The sequence below is a fragment of the Lolium perenne genome, chromosome 2 (assembly GCF_019359855.2).
Source record: "Lolium perenne isolate Kyuss_39 chromosome 2, Kyuss_2.0, whole genome shotgun sequence".
In the NCBI taxonomy this organism is placed as follows: Eukaryota; Viridiplantae; Streptophyta; class Magnoliopsida; order Poales; family Poaceae; genus Lolium; species Lolium perenne.
The window spans coordinates 25,502,189-25,513,274 of NC_067245.2; the positions used below are offsets into that span (position 1 = coordinate 25,502,189).

An 11,086-nucleotide genomic window follows, 5' to 3' on the forward strand; every position below is an offset into this window, starting at 1 on the left:
TCCCCGGTCACCGGCCGCCTCCAAGGTCCACGCAGCCGACGACCTCTACATCCTCGGTCAGTCCTCCTCCTCCTAATACGATGCGGCTCCCTCCGCACAGTCAGAAAACAAACCCTAACCCCCAATGGTCTCCTTTCTATCCCAGCTCTGCCTGCTCCCAACGACAGGCGGCTGGCTTGCCACTCCCTCAACCTCGCCGGCGGACAGAGGGAGACATTAGGACACATCCCCTCGTCTTCCACGCGAGGCATCTCCTTGGCCGCCATATCCGGCGCCATCCACCACGAGGCCGCTCCGTCCTGGCCGTCTCCTCTGACCAACTCGCCGGAAAAAGGCCGCAACCGCCACAGCCGGTGAGCCATCTCTCACCCCTCTTTTTCTCCCTATTACTAGGCCAGACCAATTATTGCAGGACGCTGCCCGGAGTGTAATAAGAGAAATACCATCTTGCTCAGCTTCTACTGATATTTACGATTTGGATCCTGAGAGATCCTGTGTGTAGTTTCGTAGCTTTACTTGGTTCAGATTGGTTTCAGTGTAGTAGCTTCTGCAATTTCCTTGCCCAAGGCCGCTGGACAATACTAATTCAGTTATGCTCTGTTGATCCATGTATCCTATTATGATTCAGAGCAGCTGCTGCGATTTACGATTTCGACATGCCAAAATTCGATAGCAGGCCATGTTAGCTTACTTTCTCATGTGGACAGATGCATCTGGTTTGTGAATAATGACCATGTTAGCTTTGGCAAGTTAAAGAGCATTCCCTGACTAGTTATACCTTATGTTCATACAACTATAAATGTTTACTTTTGTTGATTTGGAGCTGCCGATGCTGAAGGAAAACCGTTATGTCATGCAAAACTGATAAATTCAAAGTCAAGATCCTGCTTAATACTGATTTTAATAAAATGATCCATGTGATCAGAAGTCATTCTGTTTATTAGATATGAATCTGTAGTAATGAATATTGATTAAACAATGTGTAGTGCGATGTAAACCACTGAGTTTTGACATCAAACGCCATGATTTCCGTGGGAGTCTTATGAGAGCTTGAAGTGAATCTTTTCTGTATTTGCTTGCCTATTTGTAAATAGAATAGCTAGCTTACTAAGGAGCTCATCTGCTTGTGTGTGTTTTGCAGGTCAATGATTTTATTCACATCCCATGCAGACGAGCATCCTAAACACCACATTCATCATGGTGTAATTGTGATGATCCAAATGAGTACTTCAGGTCTGTTTGTAGCCTTATTTTCTGGTTACGTACTGACAACATATTCACATTTTCTCTAGTAAGTCCTATTTTGTTTCAGGATATGAGGGGTATAGCTCAGGACCACGTCCCTGGCAGCCACCACGCTGCTGATGTCATTGGAGAGGTCGCCGCTGCAGTTGTGCTGCTTGGCCATGGACAACCTCAAGCACGAGCTGACCAGGATGGACACGCTCGCGCGCATCAGCTTCAAGTATGGAGTTGAGATAATTCTAATCCCTACACCCATAATGTTGTTGTCTGGTTGCAGCATCATGTTATTGCTCAATGCAAGGAATTATATATGGAAGACCAATTGTTCAGTCCAGCTGTCAGAAATTAGGATATGGAGTTTGTCTCTTAAGGCTGGGTGTCTCTGTAGTGCTCAAAGAGAGTACTTGTCTATGATAATATCCAGAATTAACCCATATTTTCCATAGTATGAGACGTAGTGCTGGTATGGTCTTTATCAGGACCCACTCCAAAACACCACGCGAACTATGATGTTCATAGTCACAATGTCTTGTAATCATGCAATGTGATGCAAACCACTGGTTTTAGAGTGGCATGCTTTCCGTGGGAGTTCATGATAGCAGTGGAATGGTCATGTTTTTCTGCATTTGGTCGCAAATTTTGAAATCGTATTGGTCAAGTTTGATTACCACTTTTTTTCTGCGCGTAGATATTTGACATCAAGATGGAAAATAAGGTCCATGCCATCCTCTAAGGTTGAATGGCTTAAGTCAAACATAAAAAATATAAACATGCTCTGAACTCTTCTCTCTTGATATTGATGATGATGATGACGATGAAATGCTTCTGTCATACTCTGCTTGGTTTTGATTGCTAGAAATTGTGTTTTGGATATTATCAGTTACGGCCTGCTATTAAATGTTTTGAGCCAAGATTGTGGTATGGCATAGGATAAAAGCTTACTTTCTTGAAGAACTAAAGCACGCCATCTTGATGATGTACTAGGAATCTACCGTAATGCTAGTGTAAAACCTCTTTTATACTGTTGATATCTATTGGCTCTTTCGTCTGGAGATATTTGAACAACCCTTTGGTCCTCTGTTCTCCTTGGGTTCGGACTATTTTTAGAGGTGCTCTTTTGCTTGACTCAGTAGCACAACATGTTTCTGAAGTCCCTTTATTGCTGGCTGTTTTGAGTGATATTTAGGGAATTATCATTCTGTTGTATCTCGACTTCCACATCTTGTATTGCTGTTTTGGATGTTAAGTTAAAAAATCCATTGCCAGTGTCTTTCTTTGGCACCTTCTCTTGTTATTCTCATGAATCACTTCTTAGTTCTTGTTTATCATCTCCTCATGCAGATGAAACATGAGTATTTTCTACTACAGACAAGGTCTCAGTAAGTATGCCTAAGATGTCTAGTTCACATATGTTAGTTTGTACGTGGAAGCTAAAATGCACTGAAAGAAGCCATTGCTGTGAAAGACATTTGAGTTAGCATATTCTGTTTATACATGTTTTGTCATGTTAAATCCGGTATTACGAATGGCGGTTTGCTCTGCGACTATCTGATGGTTAGTGCGATTCAGTGGGATGCTGCTTAATTTGTAGATGATGCATGTCTACAGTCTATGGTATCCGTTGTCTCCTCACGTGCTTGCATGACCAATAGGTTTGTATTCAACTCGGATATGTGGCGTTAAATGTATTTATGCCGGCCAGTTCTATTAGTAGTGGAATAATTAATTGTTACTAGTCAGATATGTCTTGCTGGGAGTAGATTTACGTATTTGTTTCTATGATCCAGTCCAGGAGAGGTGAATATTTATTCAATTTTTATGCTCCATTATAAGAAATGTAAATTTGATTGAGAACATGTTGTGGAAAACAATTTATTTGATACATAGCTTGGAATTCTATCTACCTTAAGGTAACCAAACTACCAATATTCTATTTTATAATGTTCTCTAGCTAGTACCTAAATGTGCTTCTGTATGATTTACTTGAGTTGCCATATTTAAGCACTCTTCCTTTCTAATTAATCCACAAGGTCTTTTTTTATTGTGGCTGCCATTTTCTTTGCCATATGCCTCGTCGGTCTCTCAACCTTTGATTTTGACCCTGCAAAGGAACATTTTGGTTTTATTTTTGAAAAATCTGGGTCACTCGTAGTTTCGATTGCCTATTGATCATTTCAATGAAATGAAGTTGGTGCCGGTGCTGTGGTGGTAATGATGCAATGCAAGTGATGCCAGTGTGTTAATGAAGCATGGAAATAACATATTTTACATTTACTAATTATCAGTTGTTTTGTTAATTATAGGGGCCTTTTCAAGTTGCTTGAATGTTTTGTGTACATCTGTTCTCTAATCTGGTACTTATTGATACTTGTACTACAATGTGATTCAACAAATGCAATGCTGCTGCAATATAAAGGCGAGTTATGTTGTTGCCTTCTCATTGATGCATATGCCTTTGCTGCTTATCAAAACACGGGTTTCTGTTAACTACGGGGACTTGTCCAGCAATCTGTTGCGGCATGAGGAGCCTCACTCGTTTGCGTTTCCGGTACTCTCCTATTTTTGTGGTCTACTATAATATTCTTGGCATTGCTTGGTGCTTTGAAAAAACAACATCCGATGTGAAACTTGTTTACTTTTTAGGTAGGAGTGTGTCTACCAATTTCTTCTGGGTGGAGGGGGTTCCTGAACGTCAGCATCCTCAGAACATTCAGGAGAAACTTGTAAGCCTAGCTCCTACCAACTAATTTCTTTACTTAGTGTTTTTGTGACGTGGGAATGGGATTGCTTACTTAGTTGTATCACTCTGTACTAATGTATTGTGTGATGTGCAAATGTGAATGAATGATGCTTCTCTAGTTTCTTCTCCCTCTGTTCCATATTAGTTGTTGCAAATTCGGATGTATCTATACAAAAAAATGTGTCTAGATACAATCAAATCCGCGATAATTAATATGGAACGAAGGGAGCACCTACCCCTACACTCCATCAGATTAGACCAGCTTGCCCCAAGATTTACACTTGCTTGATTATGTGCAAGTCTAATGCATTGTGAGAAATAAATAAACGCTTCATCTACACTTAATCTGATTTATTTATGGTACTAGGGTTTTCTCTAGATTTAAAATGTTAAGTTTTTTAGGCTAACCACAGTTAACAACCACCATCTGAGAGAGAGTAGGATGACTTGTATATGTTCTGATGAGCTCTTTTCTCTCTTTCGTATACAAGGCTTCTTCTTCTCTTGACCTCTCTTTCTCATTACTTGATTTTGCAGGAAGGAATGTTGCGTTGGACGAGTTTGGCTGCCGTAAAGACAAGTGGAGCTATGAACGCCAGGTGAATCGAGCTCGCTGATCCCATGAAGAATGCTTTAATTTGTGAAGTAAGCATAGTGGTCTCCGAGCTAATATTGTATGTTGTCATGCACAAACTAGACATATTTTCTAGGCATATATTAATTAGTTCATCGCATTTTTGGGGTCGCTAGCAAGACCATGACTCAGCAGGCGATGTAACCATGAAGGCATCCGTTCTTGCTCATAATATCATGAAACTAGGACTGATGAGTGTAACTAATGGGAAAAACCAGTATCTATCAAAGAGGGCATAGATAAGAATGGTGCATCGTAAACCTGTGAAGTTTAGGAGGGATATTAAAGGTGAGAAAGTGTGATGCTATATATGTGGATTTTATCCAAAATAAGTAATGCATTCTTATTGAAGATCTAAAATAAGGAAGGAATATGGCATAAAAGACTTTGCTCTTCTATTTCAGCTATTGTGGCTACATCTACTGGAAACAACAATGACTTTGTTCAGACCAGGTTCATGGTGGTTATTAAAAAAATTGATCCCAATGGTGTTCTCTTGATTGGAGGAAAGCAATGTAGGTAAGCAGCCTAACTAGGACTGCTCTCTTTCCAATTCCATTTTGTGGTTGAGTAAGTGTTACGGGATGATGACCTGAGGTGGTAACTCGTTTGAACCATTTGTGCAGATTGATAGAGGATAACTTTCTCAGTTTGTAACACTCCTTGAGAAGTCCATTGTTGTGTTTGAAAATACCCGAATTCCTGTCATTGATTAGAATATCTCCTCAGTTGAAGAAATCCAAGCTCCGTTGGAGAAAATCAGCAGTTGAGATTGGCATTTCTCACAATTGCAGAGGACATATCTGGCGAGGCTTTGGCAACTTAAGTTGTCAACAAGCTCTAAGGGATCATGAATATAGTTGCTACTAAAGCTCTTTGTTTTGGTGTAAGGTGCAAGGCTCTTCTTCAAGACATTGCAATTGTCACTGGTGAGACTACTTTCTGCTAGGTTTGGACTATGTAAATTAAAAGCTCTCTTTTTTGAGTCAGTCAAATGCTTTATCTTACCCGTGCTACAATATTTTCCCCTTGTGTTGTTTATTACCTTATGTTAAAATATGACTCATCATAGTATTACCGTATAATCATTGACAAATAAACTAGAATAGTTGTTCCTTTGCTATGTAAGATACAGTGTTTAGAACACCACTCATTTCTAGGTTTACTTAAAGCCTTGTCATGTATCCAGATTATGTTCGACAGACAGAAGGGTTTGTTTTACACGCCTTTAAAGAGGTTACAACATTGTCCTATCTTTTCAATGAAATGAAACACATGTTTTTTTTTGCGTTTTCTCGTTTTAAATTATGTTTGACAAATACATCATGTAGTTCTTTTGTCATGATCCATTCTAGTGTTCTATTGTACTGGTGATGTGAAACTAACTAAGAAAATAGTTCAGATAGTAACCAAAAAAAAGTTCCAGAAAGTAACTAAATTAATTTTTACTAAGCATGAAGCGCACATTTGTAAAGTTTGCATTAGAAAAATTATGTTACTTTTATTCTAGATATCCTGATTCTTGTTCCAAAATTTGGATGCCATCTCCAATTATCAAAGAGATTTATCAAGGCCATTGTATATTGAATCCATTTCATTCTTATTGAAGATTTGAGATTTCTATGGATCTGGCATATCCCAGTTCAATTTTTTCTGATGGCTATTTTATTCCAATTGAGAATCACCAGGCTGTTTACAATTTTTTTATTCTAACACATACTTGTTGGATCTGTAGGCTGAGTGGGGGTAGTACATGTCATCCATGAACTCGTCCTCAAGGACCAACGAGGCAACATTGAAGCCGCCGCCGTTCAGTAGCTTCATAGCTTGTCAACACTGGCATCCAAAGGTACCTCTTTTTTCTGTAACATATATGGTGACGTTAGTTTCAGTGCTGTAGTGTTGTGCAGTGAATACTGCGTGTTGGAACCTTGTTTTTGTATTGGTGTATCTAGCTTTGTTTCATATTCGATGCTTGTATGATAAGAGTTTAAAACATGATGGCATGATCCAATTTTCCATTTTACTGTTTAGCTAGTGTATAGCTACGTTAGTTGACTGCCATGACAATTTGGATACCATTAGGCAATGGTCGTAAAAATCCCAATGTTTCTTGTTCATTCCATTTTCTGTAGTCTATGTTGAATTTTTAATGTGCCATCAAGATTTGAGATTCGGAAAAGTACTATGATCGAGACGTGGTTCTTGTCAGAATCGTGGATAGTTACTTTTCCTTGTATTGTCTTCTTACAAGCTAAACAGATGGTTGTTTATGTTGTTCTTGTGCAGACCAATGGCCCTAGGTGTATCGGTCTGGCATGATCTGGTGTGGTTGTAGCCGTGCTACAGCTGGGATGGCCTCCCGAGGCTCGCTGTGGTGGTAGGCTCGGCTGGTCCTAGGTTTCGAATACCTCTTCGGTCTCGCAGTAATGTCGACTAACCACCACATATTCCTTCTGCACATGGCTGATGCTACTCGGCGAAGCGCTTCCGCAAGGTGCAGTTCCCCATCATCGAGCATCTCGCCAACTTTCTCATGATGCATGGCTGCAACAACGGGAAAAGACCATAGAGATCATCCACTACACCCAGATCATCGTCGATGCCATCATCGGTAGCTGCGCTGGTAGCCTCTCTCAGTTCCGAGATTTTCTCTGCAATCCTACTTGCCTGGTGATGCTTGTTTCGCGCACTTGTAGATTAGTATTATTAGATCATGTCAGTTGTATTAATGGATATCTTCAGGATAATGTGTTGCGGTGAAGTTTATTGCACTATTTGTTGCTATGCCATGATCCTGGACGTTGTTGTAGTAGAACAACATCAGTTTAATTTGTGGCAGTATTGTTATTGGCTTTGTTTGATAGGTCTGATTGAAATGGTAGCTACACGTCATGGGGGCCCATTGTTGTATGTATTGGTGCTATGTATGAGTCTATTACTTTCTTTCTTGTCATGTTTCAAATTAAATATTGCTACGATGATATGTATTAGGGGCAACTAGTTTACTACTTTATTTCTTGCCTATTGATGTGTATTAGGATTAACAATTTATTACCTCTTTCTAGGTCTTTTTGCAATGGATGTACGTGGATGTCGTGTTTAGCTCTTGTACAGACCCACATACACGGGAGTATCAATAGGAAATCGATATATCTCATGAAATATCATCTGTTGAATTGTTAAGAGCACTGATGTGAGATAATTATAGGGAATAATTAACTTCACAATATTTTCCTCCACTTGTTTTCGCTGGCATTATATACATACTTAGCTTCTATTTGAAGTTGCGAGTCAATGGTTAGTTGAGCTTTGAATATGATAGTGTTCGAAGAGTGATTTATTAGTAATATTTTTAGCCACATCATGTTCTTGTTGTTTTGTTATTCAGTTCAAACTTTCCATGATGTGGTGCTTATCACCCTGTTGCAGCGGGCCACATGATGATGCTCACCCTTATTGGGTCTACTTGTGTTGTAAGGAGATAAAGTGCGGATCTCCTCCTCCCCCCTTCAGGAACATCAAGACCATTGGTGAGTGCCTTGCTGATTTGCTGATCAACGCTGCCAAGGGCTTATCCAATAGACAGTATACCATCATAAACACTGCTTTGTGTCTTGTCTTTTTGTCGAGTCTGAACAAAAATGTGTACTCGATCAAGGATGCCAATACAATTTTGTTTTCTCTCATGGTTATTCCAAGCTATTGGCTAAATGTATTCCAAGCTTCCAGTGATTTATTCATGGTTATTTTGGGCAACACTTTGATGTGTTAACTAGTTTCATTCTCTGATGCCAAGTTTCTGGTAGTAATTGCATTTAAGTGATAGACGTGTCAAGCAGATAGATCTTATGAAAATTGCATTTTCCAATGAGTAGTAGTACTTTTCAGTTTCAGTAACAGCAAAACAAGTTACATGTGTCAGGATATGTTAAGAATATTTGCTATACATAAGGACCTATTAATTAAATATTTAAGGTTGTTGCAGTTTTTATGTTTTTAGTGTTTTGCTGCTGCTGAGAGTTAATCATATAACATGTTCCTTGTATTGAGCTGGCTGCTTATTGATTGCATTTTGGTGCCACACCTCTCACCAGGGAGGGATCAAGCCAGCGAAGCGGCATGATGATGGGGACATGTGCTCTTCGCCTGCACGAGAGCGGTGATGAGAAGCCCACTGCCCATGGTGCTTCCCTCACATGCCAAGGTCATCGCCACCGGTAACAGCCAGAAGTTAGGACGGTTGTTTGGTCTTGGATGCTAACACTGACTAGTGAGTCTTGCTTATGACTAGGCACTCCACCGGAGCTTTGCTTAGTCAGTGGCTGGTTCTCTTGGAGATTGTGATTGCAAGTGAAAATAATAATATCTCCTTGCTTTTCTTTTCAGAAATTAATTTTTTTAGTTTGGTACCATTAGCATAAAAGTTGAAGATGCATGAAAACTTGATGGAAAACAACATCCAGATACGGTAACTTGTTCCAGTTCTAGAAAATGCTTTTTAAACATGAATGACTGTTATATAGCTAGACGATGCCACTAAGCTTGTTGCTTGTAGTGCAATCTAGCTGTAGCTTAAGTTAACATTTAACTACTGCTATTATGGTTGAGTCTAGATGTTAACCAGATGTATTCCCCGTTGGTTCCTTACTTGCTTGTGCTATCCCTACCCAATTCGTCTTCATTGGAGATTTGAGATTATTTTCTTGGAAATATTATATGAATCTGGTGAATCCATTTCTGCCAATGACCAGTTTATTCCAATTGGGAATTGTAGCAGGTTGTTCACTATTTTATTATTCTGATACTACTTGTTGGATCTGTATACTGGGTGAGGCGAGTCCATGTCGCCTGAAGCCCACCGTAGCAACCTCGACTCCATTGTTCAGGATCTCCACGGCATCGGCAACCCAAAGGTACCTCGTTTTTCTGTAACATATATGGTGATGAACGTTGTAAATGATGTAGTACCATGCCTCGGGGACTGTGAGCTATGTTGGAACCTTGTTTTGGTGTTGTTGTCCAGCTCAGATGTCAAATAGCTTTGTTTCGTACTCTGCTAGTATGATGAGAGTTAAAAACATACCTACATGATGGTATGCCACATTTAAGTATCCAATGTGCATAACTGTGTGAGTTGTTGATTATTTTACAATAGTTTGATTGTTTTCCCTCTTGGTACATGAGATGTCAGGGGACGGGAATGATGGGTATCTGCACCTGCTCGCTCCGTTGGTGTTGCTGTTGTGGTCGTTGTGGCCTCGTGCGCCTCGCGCATGGTTGTAGGCGAGGCGGCGGCGCCGAGTGAGGATGAGCTGGAGATAACCTGGCTGGTCTGAAGCTTCACCGGGAACTCGTTTGTGGTGTTGCGAGAGAGCAAGTTGATGTGGAGTGCAAACGGCATGCTATATATTCAAGTTGAGAACCTGGTGGTGGAGCAGCGATGGCACCTACATTGCGAGATCGTGCAACAAGGCCACGTTCCAGGGTTCTACCTATTGCAGTGCTTGGTGCCTGATCCGGAAAATCTGAGCTGCACAGCCTATCATGTTTTTCCACTGGGGCTAGCGAACATGGGCCGCTGCTGGGCCGCTGCTGGACCGCCACCTGCCTGCATCGTCAGGGACTCCAACACCACCCTAGCTGAGTCCTCCGTGACCAGGAGATGGAAAAAATCCAACACCAGATGACGGGTTGCTGCTTCTGCCGCCAGGTCTGGTTTGAGGTTCTTTCCTGGCTACGGGAACTTGCAGACCACCAAAGCAGGACGATACACTCCAGGACTGGCACTGCGCAAGGGCCTCGTCTCCATCACTCGGCTGACACCGTGGCTAATATGTAAGCACCACAATGACTGTGTTTCTAGAGGAGCTCAACCCTCTGTAAACAGAGTCGTGTCCACCATTAAGGAGGAAGCTGCCCTTTGGGCAAGATCCTTCGTGGCATGCTGCCGTAGACTTGGGATATGCACTCAGTTGCATTTTGTGTTTTACAAGGCATGTAACAACCAACTCTATCTCTCTTTTCAATGAAATGAAACACAAAGGGTTTTTGCGTTTTCTCGATAAAATGAACCTGGTCGTGGACCTGCATGCATAGTGTTGTATTGTCTAGATGCCACCAGGTGTTGAATTGTTGCTGCCTATCTGTTGTTGGTCTTGCAAAAGAACATGCATGTTGGATGCTGGCATTTGGTTAGCTGTTGATTTGAACAAGTTCAGTGAATTTGTTGTGCAATGTTGGTGCAGAAATTTGAACCTAGATATATATTTTTTGTCGATATATTTCTTGCTTGATGGTTAATTGTACCTGGCATCTTGGTATCACATTTCTACATTTTTTTATTAAATTGCTTCGTTTTGATCTGGCCTCTTGATGTCCTTGTATTACAAACCTGACAGCATCAAGGAGTCCACATAGTTAAAAACGAAACATTTTGGTGTATTGACGAATCACAGGGCTTGGTC

The 11,086-nt window shown here is 40.8% G+C and overlaps 1 long non-coding RNA gene across 17 annotated transcripts; it reads left to right on the plus strand.

Moving 5' to 3' along the window:
* The first annotated feature begins 159 nt into the window (after nt 1-159).
* LOC127331517 (uncharacterized) lies at nt 160-10,839 on the plus strand. 17 transcript variants are annotated; one of them, XR_007869820.2, is made up of 15 exons: nt 160-353; nt 1,142-1,233; nt 1,313-1,465; nt 2,587-3,793; nt 3,889-3,968; nt 4,523-4,630; nt 4,736-4,907; nt 5,024-5,138; nt 5,246-5,548; nt 6,355-6,468; nt 6,909-7,245; nt 8,052-8,152; nt 8,717-8,892; nt 9,397-9,535; nt 9,814-10,839. It is a non-coding gene; the product is annotated as an uncharacterized lncRNA (long non-coding RNA). The 17 variants fall into 17 exon arrangements; XR_007869823.2 differs by having other exon boundaries at nt 9,400-9,535; XR_007869829.2 differs by having other exon boundaries at nt 8,717-8,839.
* The last annotated feature ends 247 nt before the right edge of the window (nt 10,840-11,086 follow it).